Below are 27,124 nucleotides of genomic sequence, written 5' to 3' on the forward strand. Positions count from 1 at the left end.
TTGTGTTTTCAGATGATGTACATCCAGTTACTTAGCAATAGAATTTAATGTCTTTTATATTAATAGCGTTGTTGGAAAGTGCGAACAGTCCTTTGACAGAGCTATTAAGTCAGCCCTGGGAGCTACTGCTATTTTTATACATGAAAGATAAACAGCGAAAAGTTTAATATTGATACTGAGGATTTTATTCTGATCCGTAACACCTTATCTCTGGCTGCTGTGATATACGGCACGGCCTCAGGGTATGAGCTCTACAGACCTGTTCTCAGAAAACTGTGTAACTGCTTGCTCAGTTCCGGTAATTCTGGCTTTTCTCCAGGGTATATTAACTTCTTTGTTTTTTGTGCATTTTGAGCATGTGCGTATGTGTGTGCATGTTTTAAATTTTTGCTGTAGAAAAACTTTGGCAATTCCCCTCTCTTTACCAACACAAGAAAAATATTCCAGGTGCAGCCCTGTGAGATTATTAAAAACCCACAAGTCTTATTCTTGGCAGTGAAACAAAATTATGTAACTAAACACTCCTGAGACATTCATCCGTTTGATTTGTTCTCTAAGACTTTGTAGAACGGCAGAAAGGCTTCGATATCCTTTGCCTATTTCATACTGCAGCTGTTACTGGTACAGGAGACGACGACACAGAGCGTTATCCAAAATGACCAACCAAAAATCCATCAACGTTTCAAAAGCACGCTCAAGAGAATCAGCAGGGAAGCTGCTTCTCTCTTTCTGCCCTCCTCCTCCTCTCCTGGGCCCATCTGCCTGCCGTCACCATCAGCTTTGTCTGGCCATCCAGGTCTACTAGAGATCTGATGTGCTTTCTTACCCTAGAGATCTGATGTGCTTTCTTACCAATAGGCTGGAGATTCTCATCAGTTGGGTGGCATCGACATCTATGGGTACTGAATAAAGAAAACCCGGACATATATTGAATGCCAGTTTGAAGGCAAGTGGGATAGAAAACAGCAAGGCTTATCCTGTGCTGTAGCAGGTGTTGATAAGCTTGATACAGTTAGGAATATATGCAATTAGAGATATTACATCACATCATTTGATGCAGAGCCAGAGGAGGAAGAGATCTTCCTCTGTGTTACAATACAGTAGAAATTGTGTAACACTTTTAGCAGTTTCCTTTGCAAGGAAAAAATAATTGGGGAAGTAGTTACAGTATTTCCACTGGCCTTAATTCAAGATGGAAATAAAGAGAATTAGCATCACCTACTCTGTCAGGTCACTGCAGAAGGCTCTTTGGCACTCTAGCGAGAGCAGTTTGGTTGCCAGGAGACGATAAGTTAATTTTGGAAGGTAATGCCCTCCGAGCAAGTAATGCCATCGTTCTAGATCAGAGTAAAATCTAATGCTGTATAGTGACAAGCTTGCCTTTTAAAAGGATTTACCTCTCTACCTTACTGAGAATAAACAAAGTGTGCTGCTGCATTGTCTATTGCTGGCAGAATAAAATCCTGAAGAGTAAAATCTTAGGGTGCTGTTAAACAGTCAGCATAAAAATAATGCTCCAGCAGGCTCATCTAGGTTAGGCCATCTGCTAACTATGCTGGTACGTATGTCAAATGACAGATTGCCAAAACTATTTTTCATGACCTTAAAATAAGAGGGAGACCAATGAAATCTTAACAAGGACAAATTCAAGACAAGTCTTCAGCTGTGTGCCATTAATTTCACAGTATGAGAAATGGTAGCTGAAGGCTTTTGGGATACTAAACGTTTACTGATGCTGTTAAAGCCCATAAACGAAACTGTACAGACACCTGGGAACGCAAATGGCAGCAGAGCAATGTAAAAGTAGGAAACGCAAGAAGCTGTATTTCTGACCCCAGTGTCGACTGGTGCAATGCAGGAAGCATTTCTCTTCAGACTAGCTGCAAATCTGAATCCTTCCTATGTTCATATTCAGAGTTGTCAGGGTTGCGGGGAACACACAGAAGACAAGGGTTTGAGACAGGAATCACTCATGAAATCGTCTGAGCTTTTCTGGGTGGAGAGGGGATACATAATCTTAGGGGTTGGTCTGAACTGAAAATCTGGCGATCACGGAAGAGCTTGGGAAAATGGGGAAACAGGCACGTGGACTGCGGAGGTCAGCACACGGTCAGCTCTGACGTTGCATGGTTTTGACACATTCTGCTTAAAAAAACCCCAAAACTGCATAGAAAATATATTGTAGAATGTATGTACTTCTTACTCGTTTTCTAAAGCAATTCTGTACCTTCTTAGCTGTTCCTAAGGATGAGTGGGAAAACGACAGGATTTTATGGCAGCCCTGAAAATGAACAAAATTGTTTGCTTGTGTGTGAATGTGTTTCTTTTCTTTAATCTACTCTTGCTTCATTCTGGACTGGCACGCAAATTAGTTGTAGAGGAAGGGAGATCTAGAGAATACATAAGTTACTGCTTTTTTATAAATATGGTGCTTTTAATCTGAAAGTTCACCAAAGAGAGGAAGTACTCTCATACAGATTTTACAGATGGGGAAACTGATGCACGGACCAGTTACTATGAGTTGACAAGTTACATAGCACACAAGTGGCCTGGTAATGCAGCTCCCCTTCCAGAGTACCAATCCAGTGTTCCCATTGATATTTTCCCCAGATGTAGAAGGATTTCTGAAGAAAAAAAATGCCCCCAGCCCTAAGAAAACCTCAGACTGTAGCACACAAGCAAAGAATTTAAAACAGTTTGAACTAAAGTAGTAGAGTCATGCAGCCTTCCATTCAGCATTTGGGATAACCTTGAAAAACTTTTTGCTGTGCTAAACCCCAGCTCTAAGCAAACAAAGACAATTACAAGAGTAAAAGTGCTTCAGAAAATGACTTTTGAAGAGACTTTGGGGAAAGGCGAAAGAAGGATGTAATCAGAAACTTGGATGATGGGCATCAGGGATTGGTTTTTACCGTTCTTGCAGTTGTCTTGCAATGTATCGCATACTCAAGCCTTGCCATGATCATGAGATGTATGGGAGGGGAAGGTCCCTGCTTGTGCTGCAGTGTAGGAGAAGGAGATGGAAGAAGGAAAGAATGTGAGGATAATGGGAGAAGAAGATGGTGGCAGAAAAAAAGGCAAAAGAGTGCTAAATAGAAACTGGAGAAGGACTTAAAGGGTAGAGACTAAGAGAAAAGGAAAGTGGGGAGTAGTGGAACAGGGAAAAAGTATCTTTTGAAATGGAAGTACAAGTCCAAAAACATTACTTTCCTTAATTGCCTACGAGCTTTTCAGGAGAACAGACACTAACGTCTCCGCCTGCTTATCTCCACTCCGTGTTTTCCATTTTGTGTATCAGTGCTCTTAGCGAAATAGAGAGCTTGTAATTCAGCCTTACCCCATTTTCTTAAAGTTTGCTAAAAGCCTAGGGCAAGAAAATCTAAAGGTAGTCTGCTTTTCGTGCTATTCCTGCTTTTATACAATGTGACAAAGCTGTATATTTTACAAAATACCTTTCAGAACATGTCTATTCAAAGCTATTTTGTCCAATCTTATTAGTCTATCCTGATACATCTTTTGTTCAAAAGAAAAGGTTTTTGGAATTCATTGGCAGTATATAATTTCGTACTGTCTTTTCAGCCTGATGTGTGGGGCAGAAATGGATCTGTTGTGACTTGTGAATCAAAACATTATCATCTGTGATGACTTCATAAGTCCATAAATCAGTAGAATAGACTGAAATAAATTTTCATTGTTTGTTGGTGCGAAAAACATTTATTTTTTTTATTTTTAATTCTAGCCATTGCTATGTTCTCTGATGGGAAATTTTGTAGAGTTTCTGGCAAAACCCAAACAGGAGTGAGACCATTTTGACAGAAAAACAGTGACCTTGGAGGTCATTGCACTAAAAGGGAGTAAACTGGAAAAGCATCTTCATGACGTAAAACTCAAAATGCAGTGATAATTGTGTTAGCTATCATTTACAAATAGGAATTTTTAGGTTATTTGGCTAATGGCTAATCACATTATACAGGAAAACACAGTAAGGATGGGGGAAACGATGATGGGTGGAGGAACACTGCAACGCTGGTAAGTGGAAACAGAGCATCCTGCATCAGCTAACTCCGAAAAACCATCAAGGGAGAGCAATTTCCCATTGACCTCGGCCTGAAGCCCATGCAGAGGAATCAATCAAAAACTCTTTTCCTGAAAAGCAATGCAGGCTGAACAGAGCGATTGCTCAAGTATGGGACCTGCTGTGGGACAAAGGGGGAGAGAATTTAGGGACTAAGTAAGACGACTGCAGAAATGTGTCAAACTTCCTAAGGGTCGTTTAGAGGAAGGACCGAAGGCAGGAGAAGGGAGCGATCAAGGTGGGCTGGAGATGAAAAAATACAGGAAGATAGTGGGAAAATGAGATAAAAGGGTCCGGTCAAGTGGGCAGCTGCATGGTGGACTTACCTGACTGAGCCTTGGACCTGATCACCTCAGTCTGTCCTAACTTCTTATTAATCTTATTCCTAACTGTCTCGTGTGTGTGCACTCTCTGTTCTGAGCCTGTGTGTGTGGGCGCTGGCGAGCTTCAGGTTGGACCAGCCGGTGAGTAGGAGGAAGGGTCTCACTGCCTCTGGGGTCTGTAGGTCCAGATGCCAACAGCTGGGGGCCCGAAGGCCAACACATGCACAGTCTGAGTGTCTGGGGCTGGTGTCTGAAGAGACCTGCACTGTGCGCGTATGTGAGTGCTGGTGAATTTGATGGAATCATAGAATCGACTTCAATCCTGATCAGCAGCAGGGAAATAACAGGACGAGGCCGCCGGTGCTGTTCAGGTCTAGGTGAACACCCTCTGTGCTTATGTGGGTGCTGGTGAGGGCGCTGCTCTCTGTTGGTCCATGGGGTCGGTTGTGTGCCTGTAGTTTGTTTCTGCGTGTGTATGTGCCTGCCGGGCATACCTGCTCAGCCTGGCCAGCAGCTGGACTTTGGGACACGGGACTGCAGCAGCATCCTCACATCTATTGGGCTGGGATAGGAGAAATCCCCTGACTCATGAAGCTCACTGGATTCAGCTACCTTTCACAGCAATCATTACTAAATGAGTTTTTTCCCATTGTGTTTCCTTAAGGGTAGGTAATAGACTACTCAATGTTATCACCAATGATCCAGAAATCAGTGCTGATGAACGTCGCAGATATTACAATAATTGATATAGAAGAGTCTGAATTATTTTCTCAAGTGGGCTATTCGAGAAAAATGAATGTTTAATACAAAAAAACCGCAAGATCTTATCTCCAGGTACAAATAGTACAGGCCTTCTCTAGAGTACGGCAGTGTGAAAAATAGTAAAACATAAAAAGATGTAGTAGATGAGCAATACAATGAATGCTCCGGTTCTGATGCTGTGAAAAAGACTAGTGGAAGTTTTGAAATAGTAAACTAGTAAGTAGGAATAGAAAGGTCACATATGACTTCTGTATGTGACATTTATTACTTCCCACAGAAGGGAGGGCGATTCGAATTTTGTATAATGAGTCTTGGTCATGAATGCTTCTTGCTGAAGAGTACTCATAGCGAAGCACTTGTATCTAGCCTGTCTTCCACCTTCTTAATGTTGCTGACTTGTCTGCACTCCTAATATCCCTTTGCACTTGATCAACTGCATGTACATTTATTTTGTTTCTCTGCTACAAATTTTTGCTATTTCAGATTAGTTCAGGACAGTTTCGCAGTCAGGGGCTCATGCAGTACGTGAGAAAGTTCAAGTATGTAAAGTCAGCAAGTCTACCTGACTGGTAAAATGATTGTAAACTGACAATGGAATTATAGAGTTTAGACAGAAAAAAAATAGTGAAGCCCTAGAGAACTGCAACAATTATTTGAAAATTAGAGAAAATGTCTTATAATGGCATAATTAAGGAGTATAAGATAACCGAAAGGTGACTTGATTATGGCACATAAGTTCCAGGAAAATATCATCAGGTAGTAATATTCTCTTTCAGTCCAAAAAAAAAAACCAACATTAAAAAAGCAATATCTGGGAACAAAACCCAAGCAAACCTGTAATCAGATGTAAAATCGTGTTTTTACCATGTGGATGATAAACTATTGCCACAAACCGGATGTTTTATGAAGTATTAGATTTGGTGAAACACAGGGAAGGGGCTTGTTAGAGAAGGAGATAGAATTATTTAGCTTGGGATGTCCAGAAGGGTGTGATCAGATTACTTCTGGGGGTCTCTAAACACTGTGTCATCATAGATTTTTAAAGGTGTTTGTGCTGCTGTTGAGAAATGATAATGGTCCCCACATCCAGAAAGGATGAAAAGTGACAGGATGCTAAAGAAAGCCAAGTTTATGGTGATGTAATAAAAGATATTAAAAAAATGGGAAACTACAGTTGTGTCTATATATCATAATTTTAATATATAGTCTAAAATATCCATTTTAACTTCCAAATATTGAAGTCTGAATGTAGTAACTATATTTTCCCTCTTAAAAAATGATAAAAAATTAATAAATAATTGACAGGTTATGCTGCGTGGTGACTTTGGGCATTAAGTACTATGCCGTTATTTAAGCTTCTGTTCTGAGGTGTGTCTTGTGCTTCAAACAATAAAATAATTAAATTTCTATTTTTAATAGACTTGTGATTTTTCACCGTATGATTTTTGAACTAGTGTAACCATGGTGGTTATTCCTACATGAAAAAGAATAAATTTGTGATTCTTGTTATTAAAATGCCTTAGTCCAGCTGAGACTTTTCGCCTAGAAATTTCCAGTTCGAGGCAAAGATTGCTACAGCAGCAAAACTGACAGCTTTGATAGAACAGGTGGGGTTGGATAGATAACAATGAAGTTTTTGTAATGGGGTCATTAGGTCTGATGGATAAAATAGGACATAGGACTCTCCTGAATTATTTCCTGTTTGAACTGGTCTATATCCTTGGAGGGGCAGTTTGTATGTGTGAAATCCTGTTACGAAGGTGGACTACAACCTACGGTGAATATAAGTGATTACTATCCAGCAATTCTTTATGGTGTGAGGAATCTGAGCATAACCACTTTTGGGCCTAGACAGATGTATTATTTTACCGCAACCATCCAACCACCACGTTACGGGGCGTACCAACAAAGCATTGCTTGGATGCTCTGTTTTAATCTTGAATGTACATTTTGTGTGACCGCTTACACAAGAGTTGGAAGCCCAGGAGGTTTTTAGGAGACACAAGGAGTCTAATAACCATTGCATTCCCAATCAAACCAAAACCAGTTTCCTTAACTTCAACTTCAGAGTCTTCCCACTGTGAAACTTAAGGGTAAATTGTTATTGAATATACAAGCAATGTCTTTGTTCTTCCATAAGGAGAACTTATTTAGGTGAGCTGATAGAGGAAACTAAAATTCCATGAAACTCTTATGTTTGAACAAGAGTTGACTTAAATGGACTTATAGGTCATTTGCAAAGGATTTTGTTTTGAAATTGAGCTTATCCCCTTTTTAGGCTTTTAAGTTCAGAAAAGGAAATCAGGCTGTGAATGGTGTTACAAATTATGCTCTTTTTGAACAATCTAATGTGAGGCTGCTGGTACAGTCTCTTGGCTAGCTCAGCCATCATCAACTCTCACACTTGAACAGAAGCCCAGGACTTACAATGCTATAACAAAATACCCATGATGTTCTGATGTTAAATGGATATTAGCTAACCACCACCCCCCCCTCAGTTTTTCAGCTCTTTCCACGCTTGTGTCGTCATTATTTTTCCAACTGTTGTGGTTCTTACAGGCTGAATGTGTTTTGTAGTTGTAATGCCAAAGGCAAATCTCCCTGTGTGTTTTAGTACATTTTAGACCATTTCCTAATGTTAAATAAACCTAATAAGGCATAATTCCATCTTCACTTTGAAGTCACTTTAAGGCTTCTAAGTGTTAGATTTATTTGGTCTTGCCTTCCCTTTAGGGTGTTCCATCCATAATCATTTTGAGCCTGTTCCCTCTCTTTTTCTCACTCACTTCCTACAAACTGCTGCAGAACCAAAAATATTGTTGAACATTCAGCGCTAGTATTATTTATTATCTGTCATTATTTTAAATGATGAATTCATATATAAAAGCATATTAGTGAGACCAAATTGACTTTGAGTGTAAGTGTTCCCTAATGATTATTGGAGATAATATTTCTGTTCTCTAATTGTAGCGGAGAGGAATTACTTGCCATGTCCTCTGTGTTGAGCTAAAATCCGTCTCCTTTAAAGTCGAAAGAAGTTTACATTTTACTTCAGTGCAGGCAGGATCTCACTCATTAATTACTGAAAATTAAATATTTAAAAGTTACCTTTTCCCTAGGCATCTAGGACCCCTCAGAAACCTGCAATGGAAAATAGGTGACAGAATGAGACTGGAACATAAAACATGTTGTGGGTACTAAGATTTAGAAGTGCAAAATTCTCTCCTCCACTCTAATACTGCATGATAATCTAATCTAAAATAAAATAAGAAATTAGACTCTTCCTGTTAGCATGTGGGTTTCTAATGAAAAGTTATGTAAAATAACTAGAAGATATACATATATAATCTTGAAAATTTGAAGCAACTTTATTAGTAGTACCTGAGTCACCCCAACATAGTGTGGGGCACGAGAGTAGTTTTGCAATGGGATAGTTTCAGGAATTTTTGATTAGCCGAAGTTCCCGGTAGAACAGTCCTGAATACTTGTAGAAAGGATTATTTCATTATGATCTGCTAGATTTAAATTCTTTGATTTGTATGGATTTAAATTTCCACTTGATGGTAATTTAGTTCGAGTATTATCCAACATATTTAAATTAATGTAAAGAATTAGTTGCATCTCAGCCTGTCAGAAGAAAATAAATACCACTATCTGCAATACTTTAGGCAGCGAACCAAGTCTTCCTCAGCTAGAATGAAAGAATGTTAGTTTGTCATTGCTTGCTAATTTCTTTACATCCATGTGACATAAAAATTGCATATTAAACAAGAAGATGATAGATAATGTGCAATGACCTGTTAGCACTACATAGTATGTCTGCTACGGCTGATGTTTCAAGTAGCAATAATAAAATTAATGAGGAATTTTTTTCTCATATTAACGTACTTAAAGCCATTTCTCCTGCTGATCTACAGCCTTGTGCCAATCACAGTTCATCCGGGTAAAAGAATTCAGCCTTTGCAAAGTGCAAGTAGAAGATTTAAGAGACAAATCAGCTCGGCTTTGGCGTCCACAAAACGGTGCTTGCTGTGCCTCGTGCACAGTGCTGGGTACGGGCACTGGAGACACGCTTTGCGTTTGCCAGGTAATGCCAAGCCTCCAAGCTAAAATAATTTACAGTGCTTATTTATATTTGAAACAATTTCCAGCGCTGTTGTTCAAAACGCATTTAGAGACATTGTTGACGCTAGTGTCAGATTTGTGCAATCTGAGAGTAATTTGACCCAAATGTACGCTGATGTAGAGAAATTGTGTAAGCCTGACAAGTGTTGGGAAAGTCCTGATCCCCAAATTCCAGCCTGGTCATGGAACAACTAGTTTTATGCCAGCCAAGGAGCTGCAATAGCAATGAGTGATTTAAACTGGCATTTGTTGCAGTGTTTGGAAGTATTCTGTTCATTAAACTCCTGTGAAGTCTCCTCAGAAGTCTATTGAAAATGAACCCGTTCTTTAACCTGTTTGCAAAAATTATACTTTACTCTGGGTCTTACCTGATGATTTCTATATTTATGGATTTCATCAATATTTTCATCACATACGTATGAAAAATAAAAATAGAGAAGCCTTGAGGGTTTCGAGGATTTGTTGTGATTATTGAAGATTCTTACGTACATCAATGAAAAGAACGGAATCATTTTGCCAGTAGAGGAACTGAAGACAATTAACGTGCTGTCAGCTGCACTATATAGAAACTGGCGTGCAAAGGATAACTCTCTTGATGTTTTTTTTTTTTTTTGCCATGGAACTCTGGATCTTTTAAAGTGGCAGCAGCTCAGCAACAGCAACATTTATTCAGCCACAGCTCACGACGCGTGTTTGCGTAAATTGCGTTAGGTATTATGGCAAAGGCAAAACGCCTGCGGATCAGACACATAGTCTTTTTAATCGGAAGGTAAATTCTTAACCTCGCCGATGGGGCAGAAGCGGTGGAAGGTGATATTCTGGCCCCGCGGTTCTCAGTGCGGTTCTCTGGTTTACAGTGGGATAGGCAGGGATACAGGGTCAACTCACGGGAACGTCAGACATTAGGCCTTATTTCTTCTCAGTATTTTGGGGCCTAAGGGAACCGTGTTGGTATAATGAGAACGAAGACCCTAGATAATTTTGAGGTGCTTGAATATCTGTATTCCAGAAGATTTATTTGTTTTTATTGAAGTTGATACAGTATGCAATTTAGTTGATAATAACAGCATGGAGCCCTGAAATGAAGCAGCACAGCTAAGGGAGAGCTATGAGGCAAAACATTTTTTGTAAGCACAGACTTCAAAAAACCTCCTCTTCCCTTGAAATCTCTTAAAGATTGCCATCTAAAAGGGAATTTGGTATAACTAAGTAGAACACCGAGTATTTTCAAAACTTGTGTGGGAGAATCACACTCATGTAAGAACCAGTAACTTTAAGATTCTTACAGTTTTAATTATTCTGCAAGAATCACCTTTTTCCCCAGGAAGGCAGCAGTAATCACGATGCACTCTCAAGAAATATATCCAAGTGTCTCTCTGTGCGTATCACCTGCAACTCTAAGTCTAATGACTCATTTTCACAATGTTTTTACCATCTCCTTGTAATATCATTTCTGTTTTGCGGAACACCGAAGGCAACTCGTGGAGGAATTGTCCTCCAATCATGCTAACAGCCATTCTCACAGCTGCTTAGAAGGATTTCAACAGGCGATGCTTATTCACTAGGATGTCTCACTGAATAAATTGTGATTCTGCAAAATGCACACACGTGAAAATCTTCATGCACGTGAGCTGCTTCACTGGGATGAAAGGAACTGTGAGTTGAACAGTGACTGTCATTCAACAGTTAGAGGGCGTAACTCGGAAACTTTTTAGTCCTTTAAAATCGACGGTTATTTCTTTAGCGTCGGTAGTTATTTCTTTAGCGTCGGTAGTTACGACTTCAAGGGATTTGAAGAGGAACCGAAAGTAAATCTCAACTTTCAAAGTTTAATTCTACTCCTTCCTTAATGCTTTCAGATACAAAAATTAGCAAAATTTTTGCTAATGTGTTGATTTTGGTGTGTTTTGACTTTGGAATATAGTCTTTTCCTCTTATCGCTAAGCGTGTCCCCGTGTCCACGCTGTAGGACTGCAGAGTGTTTGTCAGGAGTGTAGCGTGACGTCTCAGAGAAGCAGCGGGGAGGAACCGGCTGCCTCCTGCCCACTTCTTCAATGAAGGCGTTCTGAAGCCTGATACAGTATTTCGTTTGAATTTGTGAGTTCCCTCACTTTGACTGGGAGGTTTTTCTTGGATCTGTGGGAGGAAACAGACATTTTGTGACATACACATTTCTGAGAGGCCAAGAGAGTCTACTGCTGACTGACCGACTGAAATGGGACCTGAATCCCGTAAGGTAGCCTGAGGCCAATTTTTTTTTTTAAAGCGTGTATATGTCAGAAACACGTGACAATAGGGAGCTGGGATGAAGCGGTGCGTTACGGCTGCCTGTGTTATTCAGCGGCGGGTTGGCGTGCAGCGTGTCGGTGCGAGCGCTTTAGCTGAGACGACTGTCACGGGGTAGAGCTGCTCAGCTGTGAGGGACGGCTCATCGGCAGCAGAACAGATGCTTTGAGCTGGAGCAGAGCCTGAGCCGGGAGGCACAGCTGGATGCTGGCTGGCTCCTTGCTGGTCAAACATCTTCTCAAAGCCAGGTATACTGGGAGGCGCAACACAGCGACACCCAGATGTCTCTGAACGAGCTTAACGTGGCTCCAACTTGGAGTCTTAGCCAGAGTTCAGGGCTGGCCCTTGTAGACCTGCCAACAGTGCTCAGCAGTGACAGTCCTGAAGCTCAGAAGGGGACAAGAACAAAGTGGCGGTGGTTCCTGTACCCTTGGAGGGAAGGGAGATGACACTCTGTTTTTTCTATACTTTGCTTTTTAGCTGAGACAGTTACGTGTTAACGCACAGAACAGGCTTGAAGCAGCGCTGTGGCCCCAGTTGGTGTGCTGGGAAATATAAAGCGGGGATGCCCGAGCGACCCTGCAGCACTGGCCTGGTGCGTTACTCATGCACATCCCTGCCACATCCTGAGCTGCTGAAACTACCCAGGCAATTTCCTATGTAGGTAAGAAATAAAAGATTATTAAAAAGGCACTAATAGTACCGCAACTGAGTTAAAGGGTTTGCTGGTTGTATTGGCTGCGGTCAGGATAGAAGATAAAAGTTTTTTAGTACTAAAATATTTTAGAATAAATGTGTTAATTTCCTTTTTAAGCACGGTGTGTTAAGTCTGAGAAGGCAAAGTTGGCTTCTGTGTAGAGGTTGTGTGGGCGATCTTTTCTTCTCATAGATCTAGCCACTGAAATCAATGGTATTGGATGCTGTTGGGACCCCATTAGCATTGGGTTTGCTTACATTTTTGGAGACTAGAGAAGGTGCAGATAAGGTACCAGATAAGCACTGAGGCTCTGTAATATGTAGCTGTTATATGTTTGCCTTGCTGCTTAGCTTCAGCACTGCCAAAGTTTCTTTCAGGACTTTCAGTAAACCCCCAGGATATGTTATAAAAAACTTTTATAAGAACCTGTTAGTAATTGCCATACGACATCCAATGAAAGAGAACCATAGGATTTCTTAACATTAAAACAGTGCACAGAGAATAGGCTGAAATACTGTAAAAAGCACATTTGGAATACTGTCAAGAACTTTACGACGTAAACCACAGCCAAACCTACATCTTTCTTTCTTACTATGTCATATTTTCATGAATTTAATATAATATGTAAATTTGGTCCTTTATTGTACCTTTGAAGGGAAGGAGCCTGTTGTAGTCTGCACTGCTAGCAGGATTCCAGCAGATCCTCGGCTGCCAGAAAACAGGAACATATAGCTCATACCTGAGGTATGGTATAGATATTGAGACCTACCTCCCTGTAGAGTTCAGTTTTTCACCAGTCAGCTGCAGCATGCTCGTTGCCTGCCGTATTTATAACCATTGCTCCTTTGCTCTCGTAACTCTCTCAGGTCCAGAGGATTTTGGGGGTATAACCTGTTGAGGCCCTTTCCCTCAGTTTCAGAAACAACTGCTGCATATATCTAGCAATTGTCACATTTCTTGTCCAAAAGTTTTTGGGTGTCTCTAAAAAAGGCTATCCTGCTCATTGCTTTTGTGCAAAGACCTCTTCACTGCTTCTCTCCTGTGAAAAATGCTGTGGATGCAGCAGAAGGGCTATCAAGGAAAATTAGTCAGGTTAGCAATTCTGTCTGCTTGGGTTGAGACAGGGCAAAGAAATATTGGCTTGAATGGCCGATGATGTATAAGATATGATTTCTTCTTTTGCTTAAGGAAAAATAAATCTGAGTCCCATAAGTGCATCAGTTCCAGGCAAGTCTCATAAAAAGGTCCAAGGACTGTTCTGCAGCAAATTACATATTTATGTTGAAATCTATTGGACATTATAAAAACAAAATGATTTGTCAGGAATGTCAGTTTCTGCTCAAGACAACCTCGTCACAGTAGTTACAATTCTATCACTCTCCTGCATGCCAAATCAATCAGAAAAGCTTGAAAAAATAATCAGATACACATTTTAGAAAGATTATTCTTTGTTTGAATTAGCCCGCAAGATTCTTTAAATAGCAAACCCCACGTTAGGGTTTTTCTAAGCTTCTGTTCATGCCGCCCAATTACGTTAGATTTAAATAGGCTACATACAATAGCCTTTTATTCTTGTAAAGTACCATCAGACCAGTCAGAACCAGACAATATAATTAGCATTTCTTATTCCCTGGACAGTCCCAGCAAGGCTTACTAACTTTGATAACATCATGGAGAATGACTCAGACACACTGGTAGATAATTTTCCATTGTAATTAGGTGCGGAATTTCTATCATGAAACAAGGCAGATTATTAATGCCTCATATTTTGTTTAAAATATTTAAATCTTATTAACCTTTTCAGATACTTTTACAGAAATGATAAAATGAGACTGAAGTGTAAAACTCTAATCGCTGGATATAAATTATAAAAAGATATATCTTTCACTAAGATGCTAAACTAAGTTTTAAAAGGAAGCATACGTAATGGGGCAGGACAGGAAATTTAGACTAATACCCTGGCAGAGCACAGTGCGAAACCAAGACAGAAGGCAATGCCCCTTAATAAAGGGACTTTGGCTAAGAATATAGAGGAGTTTCTTCTTGGAGGCAGATGTAGGTGTCATAGGGCTCATCGTTGAAAGCCCTGCTCTTCAGACGTTCATCTGTCCTACGGCACCAACAGTTTGGCATCTGCCAGAGCTCATCCATATGGTGAGATTTAAGCACATAAGGATGGCATTCATGGAAGAGAGCACATGAATCTTGTCCTCAGCTAGCTGCTAGAAGACAGGAATAATGGATTGTGTGGTTTTAGGAAAAAAAACTACCTTTCCCTAGGAGTTAGATTTCAAAATTTGAACTATTTGGCTCTTTATCCACAGATAATTTCCTGGAAAAGCCTAATCCCTTTACTTCAAAAATTCAGCCTCAGATGTAGGGATTCAATAAAGCTGATTTTCAATGCTCTCATCTGTCACAGAGAGCCAAAACCAAAACACTGTGGCTGTGTCTGTAGTGCTGGCTGAGGTTCAGTGCGAAGTCCCCTAGACTAGGATTCAAGTGAGCTAGCTCAAGTGTTGAATGTGGTCTACCTATGAGTGTGGATCTCTTTGGTAGGTAAATTAAGCCCTGTGTGTTGAAATTCTGCTTGAGATGGTGAACAACGAGGTTAGATACTGATGTCAGAGCCAGTAGGGACTTGCAAATGTATTTGACAGGCAGACAACGCAAAAACAAATTACTTGGATCCCAAGAGCAAGGGCCATTCCTGAAAATGCAACCTTGCCCATTTGTGGTAGGAAGCATGGGTTGAAAAAAGCAGCCCAAGACTGTAGGAGAAGAGGTTGTCCCTCAGAAACCACCAGAGAAAAGGGAAGTTTTAACTTTTGACAGAACTGCATTTTTATAGGCATTTTTATCTGCAGCTACAATTGAAGTTGCTGCTCTTTCCCGAAATGTTGCTGAAAACTTCTAGAGAAATGTGGGAACTTGCTAGAAGATGAGAAGACACACAGTTTCTCTTGTTTCTTTGTTTGCCATGGATGCCTTTATGCTTAGTGAACATAGCTGTCTGCAATGAAATTACTTATGCATCTGTAGATAGCCTTGTCGGTGACATCTTTCTGATTAAACGACTTGGAATGGTAATGACCAAAGAATGCGATATTTCCCTATGTTTCTGTTCTTCACAAACAGCAAAATTTGTTGGTCACATTTCTTTTTTCTTTCCAACAAAAGAATAGAGTAAACTTGCCACAGCAACAGTAATGCCAGCAAAGATCGCACCTTAGGTCAGGCAGCAGCATCCTTCTTATGGTCAAGGAAAATAGCCTCCTCTGTCTAGCCTTTACGGTTGTTATATTTTCTTTTGTGAGATGGTCCTTCCTAAGAAGTATATACATACCACTTCCCCTTCTTCCTTGGCTGCAAGTCTATGTAAGTTTTTCTTCCAGGGGAGAGCCAGCTCTTCTGGACCTCTAAAGAGGCGTATTTTACAAAGGCGTATATTTTAACTTATCTCAAAGTTCCGAAAGGATTTATTTTTTTTTTACCTGAGGGATGAATCAGTCAGAGATGGCAAAGAGTGCCTTCATGCGTTATTGTACATGATTTATGACACCCAAGTTTTCATGGCATGTTAAAAATTCATGTGAAGATTAGATTGAAAATTTAAGTATCTGAACTAGCTGAAGCACTTCTTCAGGCTTGTAATCAGGCAGATACATAGCACTATACACAGCAAGGGAGACTTGGGACTCGTGTCCAGATCGTCAGATGTGATATGTCGCCAGCTCTCTCATTGACAAACAGTCTGAATTTCATCCTTGGATAAACGCCTTGGTCTCTCCCTTTAATCATCCAAAGACAGAACATGTCAGTAATATATGTTCACTCTTGAACAGCCGGATTTTGCTTAATTTAAGATTAATTTCTTTAGGCAGGTTTGGATTGGTAGCCAGGAACAACTTCTTCAACTAGAAAGTGATGATACTGAATGTGAGTGGTGACAGTGACATCTGACCTTGCATTTCCTCATTGATGTCTTTCTGGGCTTGGAAGAGGTTTAAAACAGTAATCTTGCCCTTGATTGCCTTTTTTTAGTCAAATCACGTAGCTTTGTTGGGGCTATATTCCTCCTGCTTGAACATAGCCGTCTAAACATTAATCAAGTGCTGCAATTTAGTGGATAAATAAGAATAAAATAGGAATCTATAAGGTCCTACTTTTGTATAATAACAAAATATTGGCAAATAAACTACTAAGGAAAGAGTCTGCTAGTATTCTCTTAAATTCTTAACAAATTAAAATGATTGACAATGGAAGTAAACAGAATGCTCCATTCATCATTTAAAACTTTTACCAAGATGGCAAATCAAATATCTTTTGATTTGGGCTTATGGGATTTAATTTGCTAAAATCACTTCTCTGAAATTCCTGGAATGAGAAGGCTAATAAACTGAGATGCTTCAACGTTGCCAAATGGAACAGCTCTTTAAACATTAGGCTTGAGAATTTGCGTGGGATGGAGAAAAACTCATTGTCTTCATTGTATTTAAATTTGAAATTCTAGGGAGACAGTCTTCTGATATAGAGGTGTTATAGTTTTGAAAGAACTGAGATAAAGGAGAATGAAAATATTTACAAATAAAGCCTTCTTACCTAAGAGAGAGAAAGCAATAACTGATATGTGTCATGGAAACGTTTATATTTCAGATGTTCTCTGCCAGACTTTGTAAAAAATATCAAATATTCAAAGATATTTTAACTAATCATTTACCTGACTATGGACGGTATAGAGTTGCTTCCTGTAAGTATGTGCATAAGTGGAAAGGCATGCCTCCAGTTCTGTAATATAATTTTCTTGGCTTCGAGGCATCTCCTGCTAAGAAGGGGCTTCTTGTGTAAGAATAAACTGCAGAGAGATGGAAGTATGAGATATTGTACCTTGGCTCTCAGAGAAGGGGCTCTGGTTGTCACAGGAATGGCAGTTCTCCTCCTCTTGACTGATGATCTTGAGCTTTTTTGATGTTGTCTTCGTCTCCATGGAGCCTTGTTATCTCTGACAGGAAGCTCAGCTAGATATGAGAACTTGCACTTAAATTTCCTTTGTGGGAGCAAGGGTAATCAGTGGAGCAGCACAACAGTGGCATATTACTGACCAAACTGGGACCAGGTGGGTGAAACTTCCCAGCAGCTAGAATCAAAATTTGCTAGCTGTGGCTTCCTTTATGAAGAAGTCGATTAGAAGGGCCTCTCCATGGGTGAAAATCTTGTCCCTGTCTCTCCTTATCTTTCAATAAGCAGTGGCAGCCTTGGATTGAGAATGTACAGTCTGCTCTCTGGAGATCAGGGATCTCCTGTCAGGATGATGGTCACTAAGAGTGGAGAGTGTTGCACGAAGAACATGCCCACCTCTGTCCAACAAGTGGTTTGTGTTTCAGACCAATAATTTTTCTTTGAGTGAAGCAAGTTCTTTCAAAACTTGCCATCTCTCCTACTCAGAGCAGACAAACAGATGACCATTGCTGAAATATCATTTTTTCTGCAGAGCTCTGAAAGCCCTCAGAAGTAAAACAGAAATAAAATCTAACTTCTGGGGCTCAGAGGTGTAATGCAGGAACCTGTTTCTGTTTCCCTGCGTAGAGACACCTCAGGAATGTACGTTGCCTTCATTGGGACCAGCCAGCCAGTCAGTCATTTTTGATTTAGGGCTGCACATAGCAGAATGTACAATTTGCATCCACCTTAGGGTGATCCTTTGATCTGGACAACTGAATGCATACCAGCACAAGTTCTGGAAGGGTTTGTTCACATGATCTTCCTCCACAAGAGAACCACTTTCTCGCAAGACTCCCGAATAAGGTCACCCACGCTCATGGAAAGCTTTTAGAGATTTTAGGATATGCTTAAAAGGTGTGACACACCATACCTTCCTGCCATAGTGCTGAATTCAGCTGCTACGTCCTGGTGTAGAGGGCCTTTTGGGCTGGGGTGTCCTCTGAACTCATCTCCACCTTCAGATAGTAAGTTGGGGTGCAAGGGCAGAGCTAAATAGGCATGGCAGAGTTGTGGGACTGCTGTGATGCTGTACCCTTCACGCTACTCATACGCTTGAAAAGTGATTCACATGCTTAGATGATGAGTAGAGGTTGAGTCTCTTTAGAACATGAAAATACAGCAAAACAAACAAGTGAGACACATATGCAAAGCAAACCCATTTTATTTGTAACAATACCAAACAGAAACTAGGCAAAATATTATGAGTCTTGGGGAAGAGCACTGAAAATTTCTGATGGATATTTGTTTCTATTATTATAATATGGTATACATATACATATGGTATAAAGCAAACTGTACAGTAATGCAAGAGAACTACTAATGTTGCAGGAAAGGTGGCTAAAATTGTATTAAAACCCAAGAAGTGACACGCTCCCACAAATATGTGAAGTTAATCTGTATGTAGTACACTGAAGAAGGCAAGTCAAGTTTCTAGTTGGGCTGCTTGTAAGCATTTATTAAAGCAGCGCAAGAATCAAAACGGGCACCTCATATTAGCAGCATGTGCAAATTTGGGGACAGAGTCTGGTCTTGTGATTCTTTCTCTGAATCAGCCAAAAAGAACATATATTTTTGGAAAGGTTAGGACTCATAAATCCAAGCATCCCTATGTTTTGCCATCTGATCTGCTCTCCGAACTCCAGCTGAATAGGTCTGAGTAGATCTCATATTGCCTAAAGGGATCTTAGATACTCACTCAAATGAAGATACTGGGGCTTCGTTCAGTGGTCTAAGTATAGACTTCAGTGTCATTTTTGATGACCTAGGGGATCCTGCCAGGCCTCCACAAACTGCTACAGAAGGGCGTAGGTCTTGTACAGCTCCTGCATGGTATTTTTCGGCCTTGTGTGGCTATTTCAGGTCCACAGACCCCTCTCTGCAGCCATCTGAACTGAGTCATCTTCATCTATGAGGAAACGCTCAGATTCTGAAGATACCTAACTGAAGATATCTTCAAACAGATGGCTCAGCAGCACTCATTTGTTTGATTTAGGGGGAATTGTATACGTTGCTGGAGTATAAGTGTCAGGATGTCCTTATCAGGCTCTAAGAATCTTCACTGTGGATGCAGAACTAGCGCACGGCTACCTGACAAGTGTGATCGGTAGTGGTTAAACTGGTAGACGCAAAACAACTTACTATGTAGGCATATCCAGGGAAGGTAAAGGCTGCATTATGGTATGAAGATAGTCATGAGATACCTGTAAGGATCGTGAATGATACGCGATCATAATGCTAGAGAAGTATTTTCTTTCTGTAGAAAATAGGAAAATAGAGCTGGAACGTTCATCTTGCCACACTGTTCTTTTAGGCACACAGCAATAGCTTTAATCCACCTCCATTTCCTCCTCCTGGTTTTCATCTAACTCATTGCTTTCCATGAGCGAGCAGCTTTCAGAGCTTGTCATCTCTTGTTAAGGCCATGAGCAATTTGCCTGAGTGGCATCTGGAAAGAAAAACCTGGTTTACGGCATGTCTTACACGGCTTTTGTTTGTGAGAGGTGGGCACGCCTGAGCTGAAGCCGAATCAAAGGAGCCACTGCCCATGATAGAAGGGCATAGGACTCCTGTCAGGTAAAGAGGACCTAGGTCTGCATCTATACTGGCAAGGATTAATAAAACCCATTAGGGTCTTGGGCTCAACCACTGTGCTCCAGCTGTCCAAACTGTTTAGCTGTTAGCATGCTTCCTGCAGTATTTTGGCAGCTGCCAGTTGGGATTTCTCCAGACAGTTCCTGAGCTTGTCCCAGAAGATGGCAGAGGGCGGGGATTTTTCCTAAAAGGCAGTTCCCCACTGCCCGTCCCATGCAATAGCGCTCAGCATCATGGTCGGGGCATAGGGGGACCGTGGCCTGTTTGGTTCATCGCTTTGAATGTGGCGTAGAATACCTCAGTCCTGGTACAGATCAGCCATTTCCCTTCAGATCTTTGGAGATGGGAACCTAATGTCTACTAATGCTCAAGAAGGACATTTTGCACATCTTTTTGATTTAAAGGTGGGTTTTTTTTGGGGGGGGCTACATTTTAACCACATCTTTCTGCTCCTCATGTCAGGTGCTTTTCCTGCCAGTGGTCACTCTCTCAAGGCCTCAAAGCTCCAAGTGAGATCAACAGAGAAACATGTTAACTTCTCCTCCCCACCGGTGGCGTTGAGTATAACAGCTGGCTTCCAAAGCAGAAATCTGAAAGTCCTGGGAAAGTGAGCTGTGTGGGTAAGTCTAAAATGGTTACCCATTTCAAAGTCTATGTGACGGTTCTGTTAGGCATTTTGGGTGATCTCACGGGTATTAGGATCTCGCTTCAGACACACAAGAAAAGTGAACCTACAGCTTTAGTAAATTAAAGGAAGTGCGTTTTCAAGATGAGAAGTGACATTCAGGAAGAGGATTTGTTCTAAAAAAAGAAAACAAAAATGTTTTCAACAAGTGGAAACCTCTAGTAAAGACCCAGCTGGACATTACAGGCAATTGCCTTCAAAATCCAGTTAGTTCCGTAAGTCCCTCTCCCAGTACTAAACCCACCACCCGAGAAAGCTGTAGCCACCAGGAAGGCAACTCAGTGCTTACTTGTCCCTGTGACTGCAGTGAGTCCCCCCGTTTGACACGGGTTTTCTCAGGAAGGAAGGCTGTGAGGGAGCTGCTGCCTCGAATGAAGAAATTTCTGAGCGAGGTTGTGTTCTTTTCTTCCTAAACCTGCAAGGGGCTGGAGTAGCAGTTCAGCAGTTTGTTAGGATTTTCCCCAAGATTTTTCTCCTTCCTGGACAGCATATTGAAAAGTTTCAGATATGGAAAGAGAATAAGATTCCTGGGACCTAATAACTGACTGAATTCCTATCAAGAGCACAGCCTAGGGCTGCCTTCATACACCTGCACGTCTGCAATTCTATGGGCTGGGGAGGAGGCACAGGGTAGGAGGGACAGGGATTTACGAGAGTAGATTTTGGGTAGAACATGATACACTGTCTGTTCTTCTACCCCTCCAAAGCTCTAAAAGGCAATATCCCTAGTCTAGGAAAGCTAGTAGAATCAGTAGTTACACAATTTTTGAAGGCTCTCTGATCTCTTAGTCAGACAACTATCACAGCACTGGCTGGAGACCCTCTTTTGTGAACAAAATATTATTTGAAGGTAGAGATGGCCTTCAAGCGTCACAACGTTGTTCTTCAACGCTCACTTCCATTTGCACTTGCATTGCTGGATCTCAGTTTCCTCTTGTTTATAGGAAGGTTCAGGAAGGTAGATTCTGGAATGAAGTGGTCGAGGGAGAAGTTTTTGGTGAGAGGGTGATATACATGGGTAGAGATTTGCCCATCCCGTCTCCCTGTTGGGGGGCCTGTAACAACAATAGGACTTTTTTCCCACATCTTAAGAAGCTCCTACTTAATTTTAGGTTAATTGTTATGGGAGTAAGAAAAAGGCACGTTTTTGAGTAAGTCTCTTGTTCCAGACTGAGAGGACTTTTAAAGACCTGCTCTTTGCTTGGATTTATTTTTAGTAAGGTTCTCTTCATTTCTTTGTTCATTTTTTTTTCCAAATATCTTTTCATAAAACTCAATTAAGCTTTCAAATAAGGGAGAGAAAATCTGTTTGATATTTGCAATGAAGCATAAGACATTTCACTCTGTTACTTTAACTTAAGAATGGGCAAAGGTAAAGGAACAGAAAAAAGATCCTGGAACAGAACAGATCTATGAGCCGCTTTCAAAAAACCTCTCTTCCATCAATCCTGTTTTTAAATACAAAGGAGCAGAGGAAACGCTTTCAGCATTTCACTGGAGTGAGTATGCAGGAGGGAATAAGTTTAGAAATATTAAGACCTCCAATTCAGACTCCCTGATGTTAACGGCTTTTCTTGCCAGGAAAGACCTTTTTTCCCTACTTGGGATAGAAACCCCTGCTATACACGTATGCAGCTAACACAAGACTCTTCCTAACTTTGATGCAGTTTGGACAGGAGGGTCTAACTGGAGTGCATGGCATATATTTTCTCCTCCTTGGTGATCAGAAGGAATTAAATTAGACTAAGCTTCCTGCCACCCCCTAACCCCTAAGAAATGGGTCGATGGGTGAGAAAACAGCCCTGTGCGCTGGCTCGAGATGAGTGCTTTTGTTTATTTGGTCCTGACAGTTATAGGATGTGGGTCCATACGGGAACAATAGGTGCCCCAGGGACAAAGGAGAAAAGACAGAGGACTCTACAGCCCCAGGAAAATGGTTTCTGATGGGAGCTCAGGGCACCAGAATTCAGACATATTCCTATTCATAGTTCAGCAGAGAAAGACAATATTTAAGGCTCAACGTATTCTGAACTCATCTGCCATCTGAATAAAGAAAAAGGTGAAGCACTTTTGCTTCTTGTCTTGGTCTTCTTGTGATGGATCTTGGTCCGCTGTGGACATGGGGAGGCTGTGGACCCACGTGGGTACCGCCAGCGCGACACACATGCACTGCCTTTTAGTGGTGGTGCGTGATCCATTGCATGGAGGGATGATGGGATGCTCGCTTATTACATTTCTGTCTGTCCTGTACACCAGCTACTGGTTGTAAGTAACATTCAGAAACATTTGTTGATGGTTCCGTTTTTACAGTGTTTTGGTCTTGCTCAATATACTAAAATCACAGGAAAACTGAGCCACATACACTTATTTCCAAACTGCGTGTGTCATGGTCTGCGCGGTACAGGAAATTGATAGCAGTCATTGTATCTTTCAAGCGCAATAACTCAGCCATCACAAGACTCAGACGTATCTTTTTTTCAAATTCTAACTAGATTTGTAATGCACCTGGTAAATATCTGCCCTTTCAGAAACACAATTTCCCTTCTGCCAAAATAAGCATTAAGAACACTAATGCAGGTCAAGTAGTTTACTGTTTGTATGAGCAACAGCACAAGTAACCCATAATTTGAATCTAAAATGAATAATGAGTAGCTGCCATTGTATGATTTAAGACTCTCTAAACGAAACAGAAGGCAGTAAGGAAATCCAAGAAAAAGGTTCCTGAAAAGACAAAAGAAAAGAACGTTACAGCTAAGTTGCTTTTCTTGCTTTAGCTGCGACACCAAGGTGGGAGAGCAACTGCGGAGGTGAGTGGAGGTTCAGATAAAGGATTGGAAAACCTATAAAACCTGACGAGAACAAAGAAGCCCTGAATCTCTGCATGAACAGAGCTGAAGGAGCTGAGTCTGAATGAAGCATACTCCTCCAGTTTCCCACATCTCCTGGGACAGCTGGTGAAAAGACTGGTAAGACCCTGTTAACAAAGTGCATAGAGTCACATTTGCCATCATGTGTAGGCAAATCTTTCCTCTGAACAACGTACACCGCGCTGTTCTGGTCTATTTTAAGCTGTTTCTAAGTGGAATGGCTAAAGCAGTCTGGGACGGGGATCAGTGTCTAGAAAGCTGAGCTCTGGCTTTTTCATGGACTCTATGTGTGTTTTGGGACAAATAATTTGACACAATGATTGTTAGTAATGGAGGAAGTAAAGTTGACGCTTTCCAAAGAGAATTAGCAGCATTAGAGGCCTGCAGCTTCCTTGACCCAGGAAAGGACAAGGATCTGTGTTTACTGTACAAGTGCACTATTGAGTCTTGTCTCTCAACCTGAATTTCATTTCATGCTGGAGACATTCAGCGAAGTGCATTTTTATTATATGCTTCAATTCAGATCAAAATGTCAAAACACTATAGGAAAGTAATCTTTATTCTTAGCCACCGAGAAGAAATGCATATACTTGAAAAGTACATCCTTGCATATCCTTGTGAAATGTCTGCAGCACCTTCGCGGAGGCAAGAACTTTAAGTACTATGTGCTTTGTCCTGCAAAGAGACTGCCATTGAATAATAATTAGTCCTTGTAAGGTAAATAAATCCAACTCTCCTTCCCTGCATGGCAAATAGGGTCTTAACGGCCTCAGGATGCTGGGATGCCGCTCAGGGTCTGACAAGGTGCTGCCCTGACATCTATAGTGCGTGCATGTCAGCAGTCCTGAAACACTTGTGTTCCTCTCTCTCCAACATAGTTAGGCACAAAATTATGTCATGGTGTTTCTGTTCGGCATTGTTACGGTTCTGTCCTTCTGCTACCACACAACCCCCCAACAACTACTTCTGCTGCTGAAAACTGACGTTACGAAACAAAGGAGAGGAAGGTTGGTACCAAAATGAAACTCAACGAAGAAACTGTATCCAGTTCTCAGTCTGATTGATAAAGACAACGGTCTCTCTGCATTAATCTTTCTTCCAAAATTTTGACTTAAATGATTTTTAATTGATTTTAAGTCAAAACTAAAATTGGTATGAAGTACAACTTAGAAGTGTACAGATTTTACCCATCCTTACTGTGACTTGGCAACATTTTCAGCTGATATAATTGATGTATTTGGTCCATCTATGGATTTGGGGTTTGGAGTTGTGCTCCATGGAGGATAGTCAGTGGATCTACTTGCGTGTAATAGGACAGAGATTAAGTAAGGATGGCAGAACTGGCACCTTAAGGATCATTGCATTGTTATGTGAATTTCTTGGATCTACTATTGTGCTTCAGAATAATTATTTTTCAAATAAATCTTCTGCAACACTATTACGGTTGTATCTCACTTTAGCCTCTGGTAGTGGAACAAGAAAAGCATTTCACTCTCCTCTGGTCCGCTCTGCTTGCTTTACCTCCTGCAACAACCGTATTGAAACCACAGACTGGTACTAGTGAGGTGAACATGATTTGTCCTGTAAAGCTTGGTTTATAATACTTAAGTATTAAATAATAGTGCTTAGCACTTACGCAATTTAATGCCTTATAATCTTCAAAGCACTTTACAAATCTTAACTGGTTAATCCCCACAGCAGCTCTGTGTGGTAGGTTAGGAAGGCCACACATTAAAAATCTCCCACAAGATGAGCCTGCCTGCCTGCCTGCCTGCACATAGGCGTACTGAGCCTGTGTGAAAAAATACCTGCACAGTTATGGCCCTGCAGTCATGGGTGTTGAATTTTACTGGACTGCATCATGCCGTGCCTTCAATAAATCAGTTCTGCTTTCTTATCCCACTCAAGGTAAATCCATTATACCCTGCAGCAGGGCTCAGCACACGGTAGTATCACAATTTTGAGGATGTCTTTTATTATTAAAACTCCTCGAAGCAAATAAGAAGCAGAGACTCTTAATTTGATTTAAGAAATCAAGTTTCCAGTGCAAATGATTGGGAAGAAAGTGTATGGGAAAGGGTCAGAAAGTCTCTAAATTTAGACTGAAGCACTCTGGAGAGTAACTAACATTTTTAGACACTTCTTTTGAAAACGTGAGTTTTGTGATATTGAGATGGACTGGCAAACAAAATATGCCTATACTCAGTTTCACTGGGGAACTCAAGTCTTCAGAGACCTCACTTCATTTAGGAAATAGTATGCTTTTCTAGCTCAATTTTTTTTTTAAATTTTCATGTTCCAGAAAAACAGAATATTGAATCGTTATTGCTTTAGCGTGTTTCAGGTCTAAAATGTCCCATGAAGTGGAAATAGTGCTTTTAGTCCACTGCAATAACGCCAACTTACTGCTAATGTCGCAAACACCACTGGTTCCAGTTTTTGTTAGTTCTGCTGGAAAACTTTTTAAAACAACATTACAGTTTGAAGGTAACATTAAAATTCTCTGTGAAGACCAGATTCACCAACCAAAGATGTAAATTAGCTCGTGGTTATATCTCAAGCATCTCCGTAGAAAATAATCCTCTGAAAAGTATTTTCTTTTTGTAATACCTAGCGTAGAGAGGATACAACAGCTTTGACTGGTGAGGCCTTCTTCCAAGAGAAGCAAGTAAAAGGTAGATTTTTTTGTCACAAATTAAAAAAAAAAAAAATAATCATAATTTTTCCAGAATATCTACTGAGATAGCGCAGCATTATTTATAAATACAGTATGATCCTTCCCCTCCAAGACATCAGGCAACTTAATGCCTGCCTTCTGCTTTCATCTACAACTGCCTCTCTCTGTAAAGCTTGTAATTTGAGAGCTGATCCTTTGGATGTGATATCATGAAGACTGACCTCAATTCCTTATTTCCCTTCTGCTTCAACCTGGAAACTTTTGTTTCCTTGTTTTTCTTCCCGACTTTGTTTTCCTTCCTTTTCTTTTCATTTTTTCCTCACCTTTGGAGAAGAACTGCCAATGACCTTTAAGGAGTAATTGGCCATCTCTGTGACCCTACGGTAAAAACCTTCACCTGATTCACTACTAAAAGGACTTTCAGACAGACCAGGGAAAGAGAAATTTCCACATGAGAGGCGACAGGGGACGAGCAGAAAAGAGACCCTAGAAAGTAAAGGAATAAATGGATGGGAACACAGGAGGAAACATAATTAGCCACTCTCACACGCTTGCCACTACATAATTTCACATGTTCCAAATGGAGCCTGGTGTTCTGCAGAACAAGCTCATAATTAAGTACAGGGTTGCAATGCACATGCACAAGAGGTCTGAATTAAGGTTTCATGGGTAGCCTTCTGGCTTTCCCAACCTTCGGTCACTTAATTTAGTGACCTAAATCCTTTTTAATATGGAGAAAAAATTGATTTTGATGAGGTCTTTTAATTGTTTAGGGAGGAGGGGTTGTTAAGGACTGCAATTCGTTATGTAATTGTAGATGCATAGTACTTCAAAGGAAAAAGTATTCTATTTTTATTCTGTATAAATTTGTATACCATGCTGAGACCTTAATACCAGTGGTTTTTTCCCTAAAGTGCATTAAGCTACGTGACTAACATCTATTTTAAATGCATCAGAAGCAGGAAGTCTGCCAGAGAACCTATAGGGCCGGTAGATAATCATGGTTTTAAAGAGCATCCAGAAAAGATGAGGTT

General features: G+C 40.7%; 1 protein-coding gene across 3 annotated transcripts in view; it reads left to right on the top strand.

Annotated features, from left to right (window-relative positions):
* TRMT9B (tRNA methyltransferase 9B (putative)) overlaps nt 1-27,124 on the top strand; it is a 145,716-nt gene that overhangs the window by 70,475 nt on the left and 48,117 nt on the right. For all 3 annotated transcript variants that reach the window (XM_063337052.1, XM_063337054.1, XM_063337053.1), the window contains 2 exons: nt 20,324-20,481; nt 23,321-23,512. The gene's annotated coding sequence lies outside the window, so the exon portion shown is untranslated. The remainder of the gene's footprint in view (nt 1-20,323; nt 20,482-23,320; nt 23,513-27,124) is intronic.

Source organism: Chroicocephalus ridibundus, chromosome 5 (assembly GCF_963924245.1).
Source record: "Chroicocephalus ridibundus chromosome 5, bChrRid1.1, whole genome shotgun sequence".
Taxonomy (NCBI): Eukaryota; Metazoa; Chordata; class Aves; order Charadriiformes; family Laridae; genus Chroicocephalus; species Chroicocephalus ridibundus.